General features: G+C 42.8%; 1 long non-coding RNA gene across 1 annotated transcript in view; it reads left to right on the top strand.

Moving 5' to 3' along the window:
* LOC132377885 (uncharacterized) overlaps window positions 1–20321 on the top strand; it is a 31347-nt gene that overhangs the window by 3813 nt on the left and 7213 nt on the right. The window contains exon 2 of the long non-coding RNA XR_009506826.1: window positions 18841–19076. This is a non-coding gene — a long non-coding RNA (uncharacterized LOC132377885). The remainder of the gene's footprint in view (window positions 1–18840; window positions 19077–20321) is intronic.

The raw sequence follows: 20321 nt of genomic DNA, 5'->3' as shown, positions 1-20321 counted from the left end.
GCGAGAAGCCGGCATGCTGTGAGAGCAAGTTCTGCTAAACCACACCAGCCTCCATTGATTTTAATTTCTCCTCTACTTCTCCAATGAAGTTTATGTCTGATTTCAGCTGTTCTCTCTCCACAGAATCCATTTTGAGATTGGTCAAGTTTTGCTGTGGTGTTCAGTGATGGCCCAAGTGCAGAGAGAGAGAAACTGAATCAGAATGAATAGTTTTCTGAACTTTAATAGAAACTGTAAAGAACCAAAAAGACTGCTAGGCCAACAGGACCACTAGCTATAAACTTGCAACCAAAATATAATGCCATCATTGCAGCTCAGAAGTAGTGCTAAAATAATAAATTAATATTGCTCCTTTACAGCATCTATCTATATCATTTATCTACTTTTCCAGACACAGCCTAATGTAAGCAGGATGCATTGCTATCACTGTGCTTGGGTCAAGACTTGACATGATTGAAATGAAAGGAAGGGAGTTAAATGTGATTTCAAAGAAACTCTAATTGACTGGAATGTGTGCAATCTCACATGTGTGATTGTCATCTTCGTCCAGCTGCCTGCCTGCAAGAGCACCTAGATTCCACAGTTGTGTTTGAAGTTGTGACAATAAATGTTATAAAGAGAAATAAATCTTAGAGATTTCATTGCAACCTACTTTCCTCCCTAAAATCTATGCATTATGGAATCAAAACCGGCTTTGATTTTTGCTTGATCAAACCACTCCACCCAGAAATTCAAATAGGCATTTTGAGTTTGGAATAATACTAATGTTGAAGATATGATTTCTGTAACAGAATCTCAACTTTTGTGTGATGTCCATTTAGAGCAGGGTTTCCCAACCCTCTTTATGCCATGGACCCTTGCCATTAACCAAGGAGCCCATGGATCCCAGGATGGAAACCCCTGATCTAGAGTGATACTGACAAAAACTTCTCATGTGGTTTCAGAACAAACCCATTGTTGGGCCACATCAGGCCAAAGCGTTTTTGATAGAGAATAGTTTAATCGCGACCTCTCTGAGCATTTTGCAGTCCACTCTGGGAATGCAATCCAAATGGATTCTCAATAAATTTACCTGTGTTCCTTTAGGTGCTGCACCATCCAAGATCTTCATCAATGTCCAACAACCAGGCTGCAATTTCCTAACCCCCATTATTCCACCAGCTTTATTTATGGACATGTATGCTTGTATCAGAAACAGTTCAAAGGCGGTCACTAGGTTCAATCCTGGGGCAAAGGGATCATCTTAAGAGGAAAGATTGAGGAGATAGTGCCTCTAATTTAATAGAGGAGAAATCTTATTGAAACAATATGCTTTGAGAACACTTGTTGAGGTAGATCTGAAATGTTGTTTTACCTTGTAGGGAAACTTGGAACTAAGTATATGGTTTAAGAGGTTGAGAAAAAGTGAATAACCATTTGAAACAGTGATGAACAGAATGATATGGGCAGGTTTTTGTTTGACATGGTAATAAAAGATTATAGGGAACACACAAGAACATGGGGATGATGCTATAATCAGATCAGCCATAGTTGTAGAGGATAATGGGTCTATCTCTGCTTTATAATGTTCTTATCTTCAATCCCACTGTCCAAACGAATCCTTACAGCGAAACATTCGCAATAAAAGCATTCTGTCGGAAGGCAAATGAACTGGATAGGAAATTTGAATAAGGTATGTGTGAAAATAGATCAGCAGACAATAACAGCAAATTTAAAATTGTAAGAGACTTACGTGACTCAGAATGAAACAGGATTGGATGGTGTATAGAAAGAGCAGATGTTGCCACACACTCAAAATTCTTTGCTTGTTTAATATATTGTCACTCCAACAAAATAAACTTTAATCCTTATTTTATCAGTATTTTTATCAACTTCAAACCAGTAGCTTCTTCCCTAACAATTAAGGAATCTACAATGGTGGAGGAATTCTGCTCCTGGAACCCTGGGCAGACTTTAGGAAGGTCTTTATGTGCATACAAGTCATGTTGCTTGTAAGAGGGAGTTTGTACACAAGCAGTTGAGCTGTTTACCCGGTACTCACTTCTCAGATAGCAGCAACAAGAGCGTTCTTTCTTTTCCCCAAGTATTTTTCTCTATTATCTGATGTTGATCCAGGAGTGATCCATACAAGAGTGATCATTCCATCCATCAGGCACCAACCCCCCCCCCCACCCCCCAATTCCTAAACATCTATTTCTCAACATTTGACTGAGGGTAAGCTCTTGGAGGCAAGTGATTCATTTGACCAGATCTTAAAATAGCTATAATTGGACAACTTAGCTCACTGCAGACTTTAATGTCCTGCTACGTCACTCTCATCTGAGCTTGTCACCACCAATAAACAAGAATGAAGCGATTAATCTATTGGATCCTGAAAGAAAATAGGGTTAGTGACCTTAATGCCAAAGATGAAAATGTAGGTGTCATGGTCCAGATCGGTTTCCCTTTCAATTTAGTTAGGTTGCGTTATGATCCGGACCATTGACTCTTTGTTCCCTTCCAATTCCGTTTCACGTGTCCCTTGAGCTTGGCAATTAAGGTGATCTACTCTCGACCCGAATCGGCAGCTTATAAGCCTCTGGCTTTAGCCGTTCGGGGCGAGAGTGTTAAGAAGCCTTAGCAAGTCGCCATCGCTATGACAAGCCAGAGTTATCCTGCCCGCATTGGAGTACCAGCAATTCACCTTCCTTCACCAGAGTGGGTCCGGGCAAGGTCAATCTGCCAGGGGTGAGTCGAAGGCAGTGTCCTGACTCAACATTCATGCCCATTGTCAGTGTCTACCCCTCGAAGATTCCCAGCTCGGTGCCTGAGTGGAAGGCGGAGTTCTGGCTCAACGTTCATGCCCATTGTCCGTGTCTACCCCTCGAAGAGTCCCAGCTCGGTGCCTGAGTGAAAGGCACAGTTCTGGCTCAACGTTCATGCCCATTGTCTGTGTCTACCCCTCGAAGAGTCCCAGCTCGGGGTGCCTGAGTTGAAGGCACAGTTCTGGCTCAATGTTCATGCCCATTGTCTGTGTCTACCGCTCGAAGAGTCCCAGCTCGGTGCCTGAGTGAAAGGCACAGTTCTGGCTCAACGTTCATGCCCATTGTCTGTGTCTACCCCTCGAAGAGTCCCAGCTCGGTGCCTGAGTGAAAGGCACAGTTCTGGCTCAACGTTCATGCCCATTGTCCGTGTCTACCCCTCGAAGAGTCCCAGCTCGGTGCCTGAGTTGAAGGCACAGTTCTGGCTCAATGTTCATGCCCATTGTCTGTGTCTACCCCTTGAAGAGTCCCAGCTCGGTGCCTGAGTGGAAGGCGGAGTTCTGGCTCAAGGTTCCTTGTCCTGTGTTTTGGTGTCCATGTTTCTGGCTGCGGTGAATCAAGGTCCTAGTCTCCTAGTCCAAGGTCCGCGGAGGTCCCAGTCCCCAGGGTCCCAGTCATGGCCGCGGCTGTCCATGTTCCCACTGTCCAAGTCATGGCCATGGTGATCCCAGTTCCCAGTTTCCAAGCCCCAGATCCGCGGCGATCCAAGTCCCAAGTCCCCTAGTCCAAGGGTTGTGTTCTCCTTGTCCTCCTTGATTTCCCAATCTTCTGTGTAGCAAGTAATAAATGCTATTTTATTGTACCTAAGAAAGACGTGTTTGTGTCCTGCTTGTGAGTCCTCTCCCAGCACCCTTGTCCCCACCTAGTGACAGTAGGAGTTAGGATTACATTTGTAGACAATAAAAAAATTAGAAGAGTTATAAATAGTGAAGAAGGTTGCTTATAGATATAGTGGGACATAATTCAGCTGGAAACCTGGGCAAAGCGCTGGTAGATGGAATTAAATGCAAACACAAGATAATAGTTTTCAGGCGGGATAAATTCTGTAAAGGAATAATTAAAATAAATGCTAGTCACCTTACGAACATTGATATGTGCAGAAAAATTGGAGTGCATGTCCATATCTCCTTGAATGTAGTGATGGTTGATGGGGCTGTGAAAAGGCACTTAGTATGTCTGCCTTCACAGTTTGAGGCATTGAGTTTAGAAGCTGGGCTATCAAGTTGTTCTACAAAATGTTGGTTGGACTAGAGTACTGCGTATAGTTCTGGTAGCTGCACTACAAGAACAATGCAGTCACAATAGAGGGAGTGAAGAAGGAATTCATCAGAAAGTTGCCTGAAATGGAGGGCTGTAATTGTTAGGAGAGATTGGATAGGCTGAGTTTATTCTCAATGGATACCAGAGGGCTAATGGGTGACTTAACAGAGGATTACAAAATTATGAGGTTCAGATATAGGATAGATGACCAGTCTTTTTCACAAGGCAGCAAAGTCTAGAATTAAAGGGCACAATTAAAGAAGAGGAGCGGGCAGTAATTTACAGTGGATCTAAGTGGTAAATTTTTCACACATGGATGAGATGGCTCCTTTTCTGTGCTGTACGTTTCTACGATTCATTTCAAACTCTACATCACAAAGAGGTACACCTCTCAGACCTGGCGAAAAGAAACTTGCTGGATACTACTCTTTGTTGAAGTAAACATGTTCAGAGCAGAGTCTAAAAGGAAGATGAATTGTTGTGTTTAATCTTGATTAAGTGGAAGCACAGAGACTGGTAAGAAGGGATGTCATAATGGATTACTTGGGCCATTGCCTTATTGGATTGACTAAAATGAGTTGGTTTGTCACAATGTAAAGGCAATGAACACAGTATAAAAGATCAGAAGACATTTACATAACAATTATCCAACTTCGGTAATCACAGTTTTGATTGGCTTGTACCCATTTGTGAACATTATCCAATTGTTCATTGTTCAATGCTGACAGTGATTGATATTGATGGCATTTTTACATCAGCAGTATTTTAAATTGTTGCATTTTGTTTCAATGAGCTCTTTAAATATTCAGATTTTCATGTTAGGCTGTCAACATTTTTGTGACGTGATTTAGAATTGCCTCAGAGCCTGTTCTAACACTTTATAAATATTTTACAATGGGCTGAAAATGATTTGCTCCTCTTTCAGAAAAATATTCTAACTCCCACAGAGACACAATAACACTCAAAACATCTTGATTGGGTTTGATTAATTGTATCAGCCTCACTGGGACAGTTTTGTCTTGTGTGTGCTAAAATTTATAATGGGTAAACTCAGCCTAAAGACAGATTAATGTAAGAGAGTCTATTTTATCTTACTTAATTAAGTTTAATATGCACTTTGATTAGCTTATTTACTTTGCCCCTTGTGGTTCGACATTGACTGTTGAAATGAAGCTTTGTACATGGACTGAAACTAATTTCAATTCCAGAGTATATGATCATTCACAAATTTAAAGAAAGCAAGTTGCACATTCATGTTGATCTTCTCACAACCCCAGGACATCCCAGAAAGGTTTGTACAAGTCACCTCAGAAAACACAGCAGTCAATCTACACATAACACATTTCCACAGGTGTAACAATGACAGACGATCTGTTTCAGAGAAGTTGCTTAAAGAGTAAATATTGTGGAGGGTGTGATGGTTTACTGTCCACAAAGCCCTGAACATGAAAGGAGATTTTAAGCCCTATCCGATATAGGTATTTACGGGTACCCTAACTAAAGGGAGGTTATGCTGTATCAGTCTGCTCTGCACTAGACATTTGTCTGTCTAGGGTCTGCAGAGAAGTCTAATGCCCAATTTTCACTATTTCAGTGGTGGATCTCCCACCCTACCAAGGAGGACATACTTCCAGCTACCAAAGTTGTTTAAACACAGCTCATATAATTTTTAATGATGTCACGCTTAAACTTAGAATAATAGTTCTTAACACACGTTTAAAACACCTATAAGATTTCTGATATTTAAGAGATACCAAAATTCCAAAAAACCTATAAACTACGAAGGATTTCTGAACACAGGTGCAATCCTACAAACTAAAAGAACACATCAACGAGTTGCAAAGGAATGAATCATCCGTCACAGATACCAAAACGTGTGGAATGAATTCTAGTTCTCTTTTTTCTGTCACTGTCTTTCTGTCTTTCTCCTTCTCATTCCTAACAATTACCAATGCTTCCTAACACTTAAACTACTAGTTTTGCTACTAGATGACATTATCAGCATGTGATGTTTTTCAAATACTTCTGTGGGAACAGAGTAATTCATACAGGTAGTCTACAACCTTCTGGGGATAGAGAAGCCAGACAGCCAAAATTAATACCGTGACAGCTGACTTAATGAGTACACAAATATCCCAATTATTAATTGATCATACCCGTGATCATGTTTAATGTGCAAAATGACAAAGTAATTCTAATCTGGAACCTGCATTGATCTCTATCACATGATGCAAATGACATAGGTAGTACGGATTGTTTGCAAAACTGTGTTCTTAAGTTCAGACTGATTATTGCTTGCATCTTACATTAAGATCTGAAGACTGTTTACAATGAGAAGCTGAGCACGGAATGTTGGTTAGAATGTTAACTTTGTCGCAGATAACTCTGACCCTTTAGAAAGGTCATTCTGCTGTGCTGAAAATCTCAGGTTAGCAGTAACCCTCTCCGGCCCTGGAATGTGAATATCTAACACAAGGGGACCAAGGGATAATTCTTCTGAGTGTCTTTGAGATAGTAAGGGCCGACAATGGGCCACATCCCCAAACGTTGACCATCCTTTTGCTTCCACGAATCCTGTTCAACCCACTGATTTCCCAAAGAAGTTTGTTTTTGTTTTGCTGATGTGTACAGCGATATTGGAAGAGATTTCCAGAATAGGAGACAGTGCCTGAAGTGGGTGGTAGTGGGCTCAATTATTTTTTATCACTTCTCATCTTAATGCTCATGTAATCATAATACCTCTCACAAGGTCCTCTGATGCACACCCCTGAAAACAAGAAACCACTGAACAGTTCACTGCATATCGATGGGGTGATAAATGGTCAAGGTCAATCTACCATGCATTCGATTCAGGTTGCTATTCATAATGTAGAAGCTCTTGGAGAAGTCCAATGTGTAACCTTTTCAATGCAGTGGAAGCGCTTCATAAATGCCCACACTTTCTATTGTTGCATAGGCCTATGAAAATAGAGAGTGTGTGTGGTGAACTATGTACCTGTCTGGACACGCCCCCTGCTGACTGCTCCTGTGGCTCCTCCCACAGGCCCCTGTATAAAGGCGATCTGAGGCCTGACGCTCGGCCTCAGTCTCCAGGACATAGTATGATAGACACTCACTCCTGGTTCCTTCTTCCAGTCAATAAAAGCCGATATCTCGCCTTACGTCTCAGTGTGAGTTATTGATGGTGCATCAATTTTATTGACTGGAAGTTTTAAAACATGGAACCCGTTTTGCGTCCGGACCAGTTGGATTTGGACCCTCAAGACCCTGACACAGCTCTCGCTTTTGAACACTGGCTTGCATGCTTCCAATCGTACTTGGAGGAGGTTCGTGCAACTGAACCCGCCGTTATGCACAGAATTCTCCTCTCGAGGATCACCCCAAAAGTTTACTCCATTATCCGGGACCTGCCGACCTACGATGGGGCACTGGACGCCCTCAAAAGACAGTACCTGCGGCCGGTGAACACTGTCTACGCAAGACATCGTTTAGCTACCCGGCAACAGCGGCCTGGCGAATCGTGCGCTGAGTTTCTCCGAGCACTACAGACACTCGTCCGAACTTGTGACTGCAAGATGCTCACGGCAGAACAACATGCAGAGCTGCTGATGCGAGACGCCTTTGTGACGGGACTGAGGTCAGTGTACATGCGCCAGCGGCTGCTGGAAAATGCCGACCTTACCTTACGCTCGGTGATCGAGAAGGCCAACGCTCTAGAAGCTGCTTTGCATAATGCTGACGCTGTCCAGTCGCGCGATTCCCCGCCGGTTCCGTGGACTCCTCAGACCCCGCCACCGGCGGCTCCCGGGAGCGAATTCGCCAACGCCGCTGCCGGTCGCGATTCCACGAGCTCCCCGACCCTGACCACGGCTGTGGTCCGTCAGAAGCCCGTGTGTTATTTCTGCGGCCATAAAAAACATCCTCGCCAACACTGTCCAGCGCGAGAAGCGACCTGCTCTAGCTGCGGAAAGCAGGGCCACTTCGCCAAGGTCTGTAAGTCTCAACCTCGAGCGGAGTGCAGCGCTGCGGGTGAAACGTGGGGGCCACCATCTTGCATGCCCGGATGTGGGCGGCCATCTTTGTCAACGTCAACACGCCCCGCCCCCAACCCTCGGATGCTGACCGGGTACCCCGGATGTGAGTGGCCATCTTTGTCGACGTCAGCATGCCCCGCCCCCGACCCTCGGATGCTTACCGGGTCTCTGGCCACTGTAACTCTCGACCAAAGCGCCCCACACCAGCTTGCAAGGTCCATGATGGACATCCGGGTGGAGGGGCACAGGACGAGATGCCTGTTTGACACAGGCAGCACTGGGAGTTTTATTCACCCGGACACAGTGCAACGCTGCGGACTTGCAACGCGGCCGGTAAGTCGGAGGTTCCATTTGGCTTCTGGGTCGCAGTCCGCAGACATCCGGGCGGGTTGTATAGCGACTTTGGTGGTGCAAGGCACAGAATATTGGAACTTTGAGCTGCTGGTCATGCCTAATCTGTGCGCACCTGTGCTATTGGGGCTGGACTTCCAGAGCCATCTCGAAAGTGTGACTATGGTATACGACGGGCCCCTCCCACCACTCACTGTCAGGAATCCTCAGTTTTGTGGGACTTCTTCACATACCCCGCTACTGCCCACACACACACAAGGGCACACACATCCCATCCAGAACCAGGCCGACAGCTGCGCTACCGACACCACTTGCAGCCTCTCCACTCTCAAGGTCCCTCCCCCACCGCTGTTCGCCAACCTGACCCCTGACTGTAAACCTGTGGCAACCAAAAGCAGGAGGTACAGCGCGGGGGACAGGGCCTTCATTCAGTCGGAGGTGCAGCGGCTGCTCAGGGAGGGGATCATTGAGCCAAGCTCAAGCCCTTGGAGGGCCCAGGTGGTTGTTGTTCGGACTGGGCAGAAAAATAGGATGGTGGTGGACTATAGTCAAACCATCAATAGGTTTACGCAGCTTGACGAGTACTCCCTACCCCGCATCGCGGATATGGTCAACCAGATTGCTCAGTACAAGGTGTACTCGACAATAGATCTGAAATCCGCTTATCACCAGCTCCCCATCTGCCCAGAGGACCGCCCCTACACTGCCTTCGAGGCGGGCGGCAGGCTCTTTCACTTCCTGCGCGTCCCTTTCGGTGTCACGAATGGTGTCTCTGTCTTCCAGAGGGAAATGGACCGGATGGTGGACCAATACCAACTGCAGGCCACATTTCCCTATCTGGATAACATCACCATCTGTGGTCACGACAGGCCAGATCACGACGCCAACCTCCAATGATTTCTCCAAGTGGCCGCAGCTCTGAACCTTACTTATAACAGGGACAAGTGTGTGTTCGGAATCACCCGCCTTGCTATCCTTGGGTATGTCATGGAAAACGGGGTTATTGGGCCTGATCCTGAACATATGCGCCCCCTGTTAGAACTCCCTCTTCCCACCACTCTCAAGGCCCTCAGACGGTGCCTGGGTTTTTTTTCCTATTACGCCCAATAGGTCCCCCATTACGCAGACAAGGCACGCCCCCTGGTCAAGTCTACCTCGTTTCCCCTCTCTGCTGAGGCCCGCGCGGCCTTCAACTGCATTAAAGCAGACATTGCCAAAGCTACGATGCATGCGGTGGACGAGACCGCTCCCTTCCAAGTGGAGTGTGATGCCTCCGATTTTGCTCTGGCTGCTACCCTTAATCAGGAAGGCAGATCAGTAGCATTCTTTTCTCGCAGCCTCCAAGGCTCCGAAATTCGGCACTCCGCGGTGGAGAAAGAAGCCCAGGCCATAGTGGAGGCTGTTAGGCACTGGAGGCACTACCTTGCTGGCAAACGGTTCACCTTGCTGACCGACCAGCGCTCGGTTGCGTTCCTGTTCAGCAACCAACAGCGGGGCAAAATCAAAAATGATAAGATTTTGCGGTGGAGGATAGAACTCTCCACCTACACCTATGATATCCTGTACCGGCCTGGCAGACTCAATGAGCCCCCTGATGCCCTATCCCGGGGAACATGTGCTAGCACACAGCTCGACCAGCTGTACACCCTTCATGCACAACTTTGCCATCCGGGGGTCACCCGATTTTACCATTTTGTGAAAGCTCGGAACCTGCCGTACTCTCTGGAGGACATCAGGACGATGACCAGGGACTGCCAAATTTGCGCTGAGTGCAAACCGCATTTCTACTGTCCTGACACGGCACAACTTGTTAAGGCCACCCGCCCTTTTGAACGATTGAGTGTTGACTTTAAGGGCCCCCTTCCCGCCACTGACCGCAATGTCTATTTTCTCAGTGTTATTGACGAGTACTCACGGTTCCCCTTTGCCATCCCCTGCCCCGACACCACTGCCACGTCCATCATAAAAGCCCTGCGCCAGCTCTTCACTCTGTTCGGGTATCCCTGCTATATCCACAGTGATAGAGGGTCCTCCTTTATGAGTGAGGAGCTGCGCCAGTACTTGCTAGCTAGGGGCATTGCTACCAGTCGGACCACGAGTTATAATCCCCGGGGTAATGGCCAGATGGAGCGGGAGAATGCCACAGTGTGGAAGGCCACACTTTTAGCCCTTAAGTCAAAAGGGTTGCCGGTCTCTCGATGGCAGGAGGTCCTCCCTGAGGCACTGCACTCTATCCGCTCTCTGTTATGTATGTCCACCAATGCCACCCCTCACGAACGCCTATTCTCTTTTCCCAGGAAGTCTGTCACTGGGACCACCCTACCAGTTTGGCTGACGTCCCCGGGGCCAGTGCTGCTCCGGAAACATGTGAGGAGCAATAAATACTCCCCGCTGGTAGAGAGGGTTCACCTTCTACATGCGAACCCCCAGTATGCTTACATGGTCTTACCTGATGGGTGGGAGGACACGGTCTCCATCCGCGACCTGGCACCCGCAGGTGCAGCAGACCACTACCCTGAAGGCTCTCTGGTAACTATGAACCCTGCACCAGAGGTGACACCATGCTCACCAGGCCCTACATAGACTCCTCACGACACTTGTATACCGGGCGTTTCGTACGCATTTATACCAGGCGCCTCGCACATGCGTGAGGGATCACCGGCGCCTAGTGGGCAAGAACAAGCGCAACCTCCGTCCCCTGTGCAATCACCAATGTTGCCAGCATCTATGCGATCACAGCCGGTGCTACGTAGATCGCAGCGACAGATTCGACCACCTGATAGACTTGACTTGTAAGAAACTTCGCCACATGGGGACTCTTTCAAACAAAGGGGGGGGGGTGAATGTGGTGAACTATGTGCCTGTCTGGACACGCCCCCTGCTGACTGCTCCTGTGGCTCCTCCCACAGGCCCCTGTATAAAGGCGATCTGAGGCCTGACGCTCGGCCTCAGTCTCCAGGACATAGTATGATAGACACTCACTCCTGGTTCCTTCTTCCAGTCAATAAAAGCCGATATCTCGCCTTACGTCTCAGTGTGAGTTATTGATGGTGCATCAGTGTGTAAGACAAGGACTCCACTCCTTTAATCTACCTGCAAATGTACAGTTAGGTGAGGGCACTTAAAAGTACATTATGAACTCAGTGTTGCTGCTCTGTTGGTCATCTGTTTGACAACAGCATCTAAGATGTATCATTTGTGTACGAGCTGGGACATCTTCAGTGTGGAATTCCTCTTGCTGCCTCTGTCTCCACTATTTGCTCTTGCTACCCGTACTACGTGAATCAATAGGTGAAAACCAGCATCTAAGTTACCAAAAATCTGAGCATTTAAGATTAGACTGAAAAGATGTTGGAAAATAAAGCAATCTACTCCAACCCTTCTCATTGAAACAGTTACAATGGTGGCTGTACTACTCTATTTGAAATCTATATATTTTCTTACGGAATCGGATTTTCAACAAGTAATCTAAAAGGCTAATAGAATACTGACATTCAGTCCGAGAAGTCTGAATAAAGCCATAAGAAATGTCAGATCATGATTATATCTTCTAAAACTGGGAACAACAAAGCATCAAGTATCAACATTTATGTCTGTACGATTACGTATGAAATGTATAACTGGTTGCCAGCTCCCCATCAGTTAGATTTCCCATTTTACAAAGAGTCAAAATAAAACCCAGAAAGGTGACTCTTCTGTTAAAAAAAGTGCCTGGGACTGATCCTATCTCCAGCAATTTATTCACCTATTAACCCAAAATGCAGGAAGAATAAACAGGCCTTAAAATGAGAAATGGTCCAAGCTGCTCAGAATCTCTCACCATGACGGTGACTTACTCTGAGATCTGTTGTGTTACCATTGATGTAACAGGGACATGTCTGATCATACTGAGGAAGGTGGGTGCTCATAAAGATCATAGTTTCAAAACTGTAACTAGAACATTTGTTTCCACTGGTGCAGAAATCGCAAATGAAGGGACTTAACCCTAAAATTGCTGCTGGCTATTTAAAATTATAATCAGGGAAGTTTTTGTGTAAAAATGGTGGTGGAGATTTGGAACTGTGTATTCTAAAAGATTGTTAATTGAACATTCAGGGCTGTGGTTTTTGTCAGGGAAATAAAAGGTATAAAATTGAGGTATTAATTACCCCTTGATATTTCAGATTAGGGCACATACTCTGATTATAACTGCTACTGAACAGCTATCTGGTTATCTGGTCTCATCCTGTTGGTGATATCCTCTTTATTCTACCCATCTTTTCCTTCTCTGCCACCGAAAACTAATTTGATTTTTCTCTATTCAGTTCCAATAAAAGACCCCAAATTTGAGCATTAACAATTTCTCTCTCCACAGACACTGCTTGACCTGTCAAGTATTTCTAGTACTTTTAAAAAAAAATTTCAGATTCCCTGTATCTGCAGTTCTTGATTTTCACCTATCTGATGTTCCTGCATTTTATTTAACAGTGAAATTGCAGTTTAGTGACCTGAAATTACAGTCGATTCTAAAACAATATTGCTCCTTACTTTTAATAATACAGATAGACCTTCAATAGCTTTACTAATGTGAAAGACTTTAAATGTTTTCCTGAATGCTTGTCTACTATCAAGAATTAAGTGAAACTTAAAATCATTCTGTCTGTTTCTTCCCAATAATTAATATAAATGCATTGAATTACCTTTGAATCAATCATCTAGCAATCAGAATTGGGAAAAAAAGCAATAGTTAGGCTATGAGTTGGCTTTCAATATCTCAAATATCTGCATCAAAATAAATAGGCAGCAAAGTGAACAAAATAATAAAAACAGAGTTATTAACTTTGGTGACTAAGATGTTGAAGCTACAATAAATCACAATTAAGTAGATGTATGTCTTACTTACAAATAATTAAATTCTCCTCACTTAATATCTAGAAGCTTCATTTATTATTTTTTTGTGATAATTATTTGAAAAGCAGGTATTTTGCTTGATTGGACAGCTTCTAAATGCAGGGAGATAAATATCCTGGATTTGATTATGAAACAAAGGTAAATATGTTTTTTATAACAGACAGTATCACCATTGCATGAACAGAGATGAAAATGAAAGGGGAATCTGATCCAAGTGTAATAGGGAAAGTAAAGTGAATGATTTACAAAGATTTTAAGGGCTGTTAAGCAGAGGAAAAATAAATCCATCCCCAGATCATAATTAATAAATTTGAAGGTTTTATTTGCATTATTTCAAAAATCATAAAAACAAGCCAGTACAGTATCATAGTGGTTAGCATAATGATTTATGACAGGTTCAACTCCCACGGCTGCCAGTAAGGAGTTTGTGCGCTCTCCCCATGACAATGTAGGTTCCCTCCAGGTGTTCCAGTTCCCTCTCACTGTCCAAAGATGTACCAGTTGATAGATTCATTGTAAACTGTCCTGTGATTAAGCTAGCATTAAATCAGGGGATTGCCGGGTGGCATGGTTCCAAGGGCCAGAAGGGCCTATTCTGCATTGTATCTCAACCAATCAATCAATCATAAACAAATAAGCAATCAAACAAATCAATAAGATTGCATCTCATATAAATGTTGGGCAACCTATATTCCAGCATTCATTGTTTTTATTGATCAATTTTCTCCTTTGAGAACAATGGAAACAACTAATTGTTAAAACAAGCAGAGATATAGCAGGAGGATATACTGTATATAGATTCAGATGTACATATATGCCCAGAGCACAAAAAAATTGCTTGGTTTTTCATTCTACCAATCTTTCTTTGATGTATATAGCATTTGTTGTGTACTTAATATTTCAGTAATATCTGAGTATTATTGCAAACATATTGTTTGATAAAGCATTTTTGTTTGTTCAAATGATTCATCGTGGGTTATACAGTATGAAAACATAAGCAAATGGGATATGTCATTATGCCACCACATCATAAGAGGGCGTATCATTTTTTTTTCAATTAGCTTTATGTTTTAGAGTTACAAAATGTAACAATGGTGACAAGTAGGTTTTAAAATAAACCCAAAATGACTAGCAGCAACTAATTAAAGTGCAGCAAGACATTCAAGATAAAAAAACGGGGAAAAGAATGATGATCGTTAAAAAAAGGACAGAAAATAGAAGAATTTGTGGGTTACTAAACAAAGATTAGTAGGTGATAATAATCAGTAACAAAAAGAGTAGAAATGGCTGACAACATTGGAAAGATAGATGCGTTTGATTGCACAACAGATAACTGGATGTTGTACACTGAGCAAATTGAGCTCTATTTTGAAGCAAATGAAATAGCTAATGAAAATAAGGTGCCAGTTTTGCTGAGTACATTGGGTGGAAAAACATGCAGATTGCTTAGATTTTTATGTGCTCCTGACTAATCAGTTCAAATGTGCTTTGCTGATATCATAAAAATAATGTAGGGATACAGCATTTAGAATCAAAATCACCATTGATTGCAAAATGCTTTAGGTTTCATAAGCAGAATCAAAAGGAAGGGGATTCCACTGCAGTATACATGCCTGAGTTGTAGAGATTGTCAAAGTATTGTCAGTTCTGCGATGAGCTTAATGATGAACTGAAAGATTGTTTAGTCTGTGGAATCTTACAAGAAAGCATAAAAAATAGCTCCTAACTGAGGCACAACTCACATTTAAAAGAATAGTTGAAATCACTAAATCAATGGAAACAGCAGACCGAGATGCAATTGAGTTGCTGTCAGGAATGGAAGTGAGAGTGAACAAAATTGCAACATCTTAGCCTTGCCAGACAGACTGTGTTACCATTGTAGGGGCTCATATACATCAAAACAATTCAGGTTTAAAAGCGAAACCTGTAGAAAATACAGCAATTTCGGACACATACAAAGAGCATGTCAGGGACTGTACAGGGAAAAGAAAAAGATAAAGTGTTTCATAGAGAGCACTAAACTGTATGCTGTTGATAAAAACTTGGTAATGATGAGAGTGGCACAGGACAGGTAGCCTTGTGATTTACAATGTGAAAACTATTAATGGACAAGTATGTGAATGGTAATTTAATTAAAATGGAATTGGATATTGGCTCAAAAGAAACTTATACTGGAGAAAGAAAACTCACGTGGGAATAAGGTTTGTAACAGTGAAATACAGCAACCAACAAGCCACTTTGGGCTTGTAAGTGGTAAAAAAAGGAGGGCCAATGTTGCGGGGCTGTGATTGGCTGAGACAACTACAACTTAATTGGAGCTTCATCTACAATTTGCATGCTACATCCTCTGCAATAGAGTCAACTGAAAACAAATTTTGAAAGGTATTGAACAATGCCACAGCAGTGTTCAAGGAACTCAAACATATCAAGAATAAAATAGAGTTAAATGAAAATGTCACACCCAAGTTTTGCAAAGCCCATACAGATCCTTATATCATCTGTGATAAAGTAGCCACTGAGCTAGATTGCATGGAGGCTGGGGGAATTCTTTTCCAAGGTTAAGGGAAGCCCATGGACAAAGCCAGTGGTCCCAGTAGCCAAGAAGAATGGGTGTGTAAGGATCTGTGGTGATTTTAAGGTCACCATCAACTTAGTACTAAAAGCAGATTAATATCCTCTTCCCAGGATAGAGAATACCTTTCTGCAAACCTTTCTGGAGGAAAATACTTCAGCAAAGTGGACCTAACTGAGTCCTACCTACTGAAGGAGATGGAAGAAGATTCCAAAATGTTCCTCATCATAAACACTCACAAAGGACTTTATCATTATAACAGGCTTGTTTTTGGAGTAGCATCTGCACTTCCACTCTGGCTGAAATCTATGGACCAGGTGCTGTAAGGCTGCCCAAGCACTCCGTGTTACCTGAATCACATTATTGTTACTAGTAAAGATGAAAAGGAGCATCTCCTAAATCTCAAGACGGCTTTACAAAGATCAGAAGGTTATTGGCTCAGACCATAATGTTACAAGTGTGAATCCTTTAAACCAAGCGTCACACCATCAACACACAAGTGTGTTGAGAAAATTCAACTGGATGCTCCAAGGCCAAAGAATTTGTCACAGCTGCGGCACTTTTTAGGATTTGGAAATTTCTGTAACAGGTTCCCATCAAATCTGGCTACTATGCTTCACCCCTTGAACTCATTACTACAGATTGAGAAGAAATGACAATGGACAAAGCTGTGAAAGTTGGCATTCTAAAAGACAAAGGAAATGATGATACCAGGCACTGTGTTCACACATTATGATCCACACCGCCCCGTGAAGCTTGCCTGTGACACCTCGCCTTATGGCATAGGTGCAGTCATGCCATGTGTTATTAGTGATAAAGGTGAACACCACATAGTGCCTGTATCATGTTCCCTTACTGCTGCAGTGAAAAGTTACGCGACCACATCATACATGCGTGCTCGCCAAAAGTAAAACTGAAACTAGGCTACACATGTCATTCCCAACTCTACATTTTTCTTTCAATTTGTTTTATCTTTGAAGTTACAAAACATAACAGTATTTATCCCATTTCTTCATAAATATGATACATAAAAAAGCATTTTTATTTAAAATAAGAACTCAAAAATGTTGCTGGAAAATTCAAAAAGTATATGTTCTGTTAATTCTTTTGCATTTAAAATCCTTCTTTGAGAGTGGAGTTCTGAATACTCTCATATTGATCCAACATTAACCAAGATTAAAGTTAAGCTACTGAAACTGTTCTAGGTGAGACCCAGGACCACGACTCACCAGAGTTAAACCTGACGATAATCCAATAGCGATCACTGAGCCCAGCCTTTCGGATAATCCATTATAACAAAAAAGCTGTTCTTGCATAATAGGACAAAATACTGGAGAATAGTTACTGATTTCAGTGGTGAAATGTTGTTTGATACTTGCGTATATTGGCACCCATAATTAAATAACATTAAAGCAACTTTACTTTATAACAACCAATTTGACTTACTTTTGCTGTAAATCAATACGCATGTTCCACATTACCTAAAAGGTAAGAAAAAACTTCCATATGTTCCACTGTGAAATGCATTTGTTTAGTAAAAGTAGAGTTTTGACCAATTATTACTTTCTGTAGGTGACCACAACTGAATGAAAACTTGCACACAAATAATGCACCTTAAAAGTGAATCAGCAGAGGTAAAGGGCAGAAGATTATCCTTAACACAGGCTTTCATTGTTCTAGATAACATAGAATAATACAGCAAAGAACAAAAGCCAATTTGTGTCTCTTTTTCTATTCGTTTGAAAATTTAATCTAGTTATTACCACATGCCATGATTTTTTTTCTCCTCAGTTTCACACAGTTTTCCTTTCCAAACGTATTTCTATTACTGTTTGAAAGTTATTCTTGAATCATCTTCTATCAGCTTCCAGGCGAGGAATTTCAGATCATTTCCATTCTCCCATTAACAATTTATCCTCATCTTACCTTGGGCTCTTTCTCCCTTAGTTATCTTGGGCTTGATTTATAATCTTTGTTTTCACAGCCAGTGGAGGATTATCTTAACTTTAACTTTCCCGAAATGTCAACCTACACATTGAGTCAGCAATTTGTACATTTACACTAGGTTAAAAGAAACTGGGTCTTTCATTCGTTTTTCCAGCTTCTCCTTAAATACATCTTCACTGGTGCACTGAGTTGATGTTTGATCATCACATGGCACAATCAGTACAGGTGCTTCTTTTCACCTCCCTAACATTAATAGATTTTTCCCACACTTCACCTTCCCTGCTGCTGAAACCCTTCTCTACATAACAGTTGTTATATTGTTAACAATATGCATTAAGGAAAATAGAACAATTTATGATAAGTGGCAAATCAGCCAATATTTCATTTGTATGTGGAACAGGTCAGAGAAACTGAACAACCAACTCCTGTTCCCATATTCTAACAAATTTCTGTTTGGCATCTGCTACATGTAATCTTGAGATCATTGGGAGCTCTGCTGTCAGTGTCATTGTTCACAAGTGCTCTGGGTGACGATGAAAGACGATTGACTTGAAAACAACATTTGCTGTTTAATCACTGAGCACATGTAGTAATTTTAATTTATTGAAATCAGCACCTTATTTGACTTTACTTATGGTAGTAAACTTTCCTTTACCCATAAATGATGCAAATGGAGTGGCAAGCAGCTTTCAAGACAGTTTGTTGATTTTCCTTTCATCATTACTTTTCAAACACCTACAAGACATCTCTGCAATCGGCAAAGTTTGCCAATATAGGCATTTGCAATTACAGGTAATTAGCTCTCTTAGACTACAATTACCATAATTAGGATAACTTGATCAATTTTACCCTCTCAGATTCTGAGCAAGTCACAACCACGGATTCAGCAGCTCTGCAGATATGGCAATTGCGCTCGTGATTATGCATGTGTCAGCTAATTATTATTTAATTGTGACAGTCCTTAACTATATTCATTCCGTCGTAGTATTGGTCGAGACTTGGACACCGGACACAGCAACGCTTCACTGCCTGCATTCCGCCTTGCCTGAGAAATTGGCCTGTCAAATCAACTGACTCCGAAGATTAGTGTGTCTCTCACTCTGCGCTTGAGCCATATCCAAATCGGGTGACAGCAAGTCTCGACCACACAAAGATGGACCCAGCAGAGAGAGGGCAGCTGTCCTTGGCCATGAGATTCATTGGTCAGAGTGATTCACTGAGGTAACAATGTCCCGTTGGAATCCTATGTATAAACTCTTGTTTCTGTCTCTAGCGTGACACAAGCACCTTGCCAAGTAATGGACCCAGCGAGGTTTGATTAGTGGCATTTTGACATTGGTGGTTTGAGGAGAGGGTGCCTTTATTCTCAGTGCATGCCCTGACTCTACATTCCCAGAGTCCAGAGTCTACATACTGAGGTTTAGTCTACATTGAGTTTCTCCAATATCCGTTCCAAGCTTTTTAAGTCACAAGTACCCAGGTTCCCAACTCTGTGGTCCCATGACTCAGGTCTGCATAACAAATGAGTGCTTCAAGCAAGCTTATCAATTGATGCAACAAATCTTCATTCAAGTCGATAGTGTAAATACTGGAAGAGCCCTGCTGCAAACGTTGATCCCTAGCTGATGTGTGCAAGTATGCAAAGTAACCCTATCAAGAGTATTTTTAACCTCTTGATGAAAGTCATGGTATAGACTGGGGAAATGTAACTTCCATGAAACAAGTAAAAACAGATCTACAAAGTACCAGACAGTTTAGCAATTGAAAAAACCTGTCTATGATGTCTTGATCTGTAAAATTGAGAGTATATCCTAATTGCCTCTGGAAAAAAATTGTGAAAAATAAAACACTGAGTATGATTGGAAAAGTTTCCTTCTCTCACGTTTCAAGTTTCTTGTTTTCAAGGTTTCCCAAGGACTTTTCTCTATGTTCCCAAGGTTTTTATTTTTCCGATTGTTTCCAAGGCTTAATCAATGTGTTTAGGGTTTTTCAATGTCCTACCCATCTCAGTCTGTTGGGATTCTCAGGCCTCTCAGTCTCTCTGGATTCCCGAGTCTCCCTGCCTCTCGAGTTCCCCATGCCTCCCTCAAGTTCCTCAGGTCTCTCAAGTCATCCCTGGATCTCAAGTTTTCAGGTCTTCCTGGGCCAACAAGTGCCAGCTATAGGGAGGAGGGTCCTGTAGTGACTTCAGGCTTGTACAGGACATTAGAGAGCATTGGGCTCTGAGGTTTTTAAAAAAACATAGAAAACCTACAGCACAATACAGGCCCTTTGCCCTACAAAGCTGTGCCAAACATGTCCATACCTGACAAATTACCTATGGTTACCATAGCCCTCTATTTTTCTGAGCTCCATATATCTGCCCAGGAGTCTCTTAAAAGTCCCTATCATATCCAGCTCCACCACCATTGCCGGCAGCCCATTCCACACATACGCATTCACCACTCTCTGCATGAAAAACTTACC

Source organism: Hypanus sabinus, chromosome 19, assembly GCF_030144855.1.
Source record: "Hypanus sabinus isolate sHypSab1 chromosome 19, sHypSab1.hap1, whole genome shotgun sequence".
Taxonomy (NCBI): domain Eukaryota; kingdom Metazoa; phylum Chordata; class Chondrichthyes; order Myliobatiformes; family Dasyatidae; genus Hypanus; species Hypanus sabinus.
Note: the sequence above shows the minus strand (reverse complement) of the source record. Positions and strands in the feature narration are given on the sequence as shown.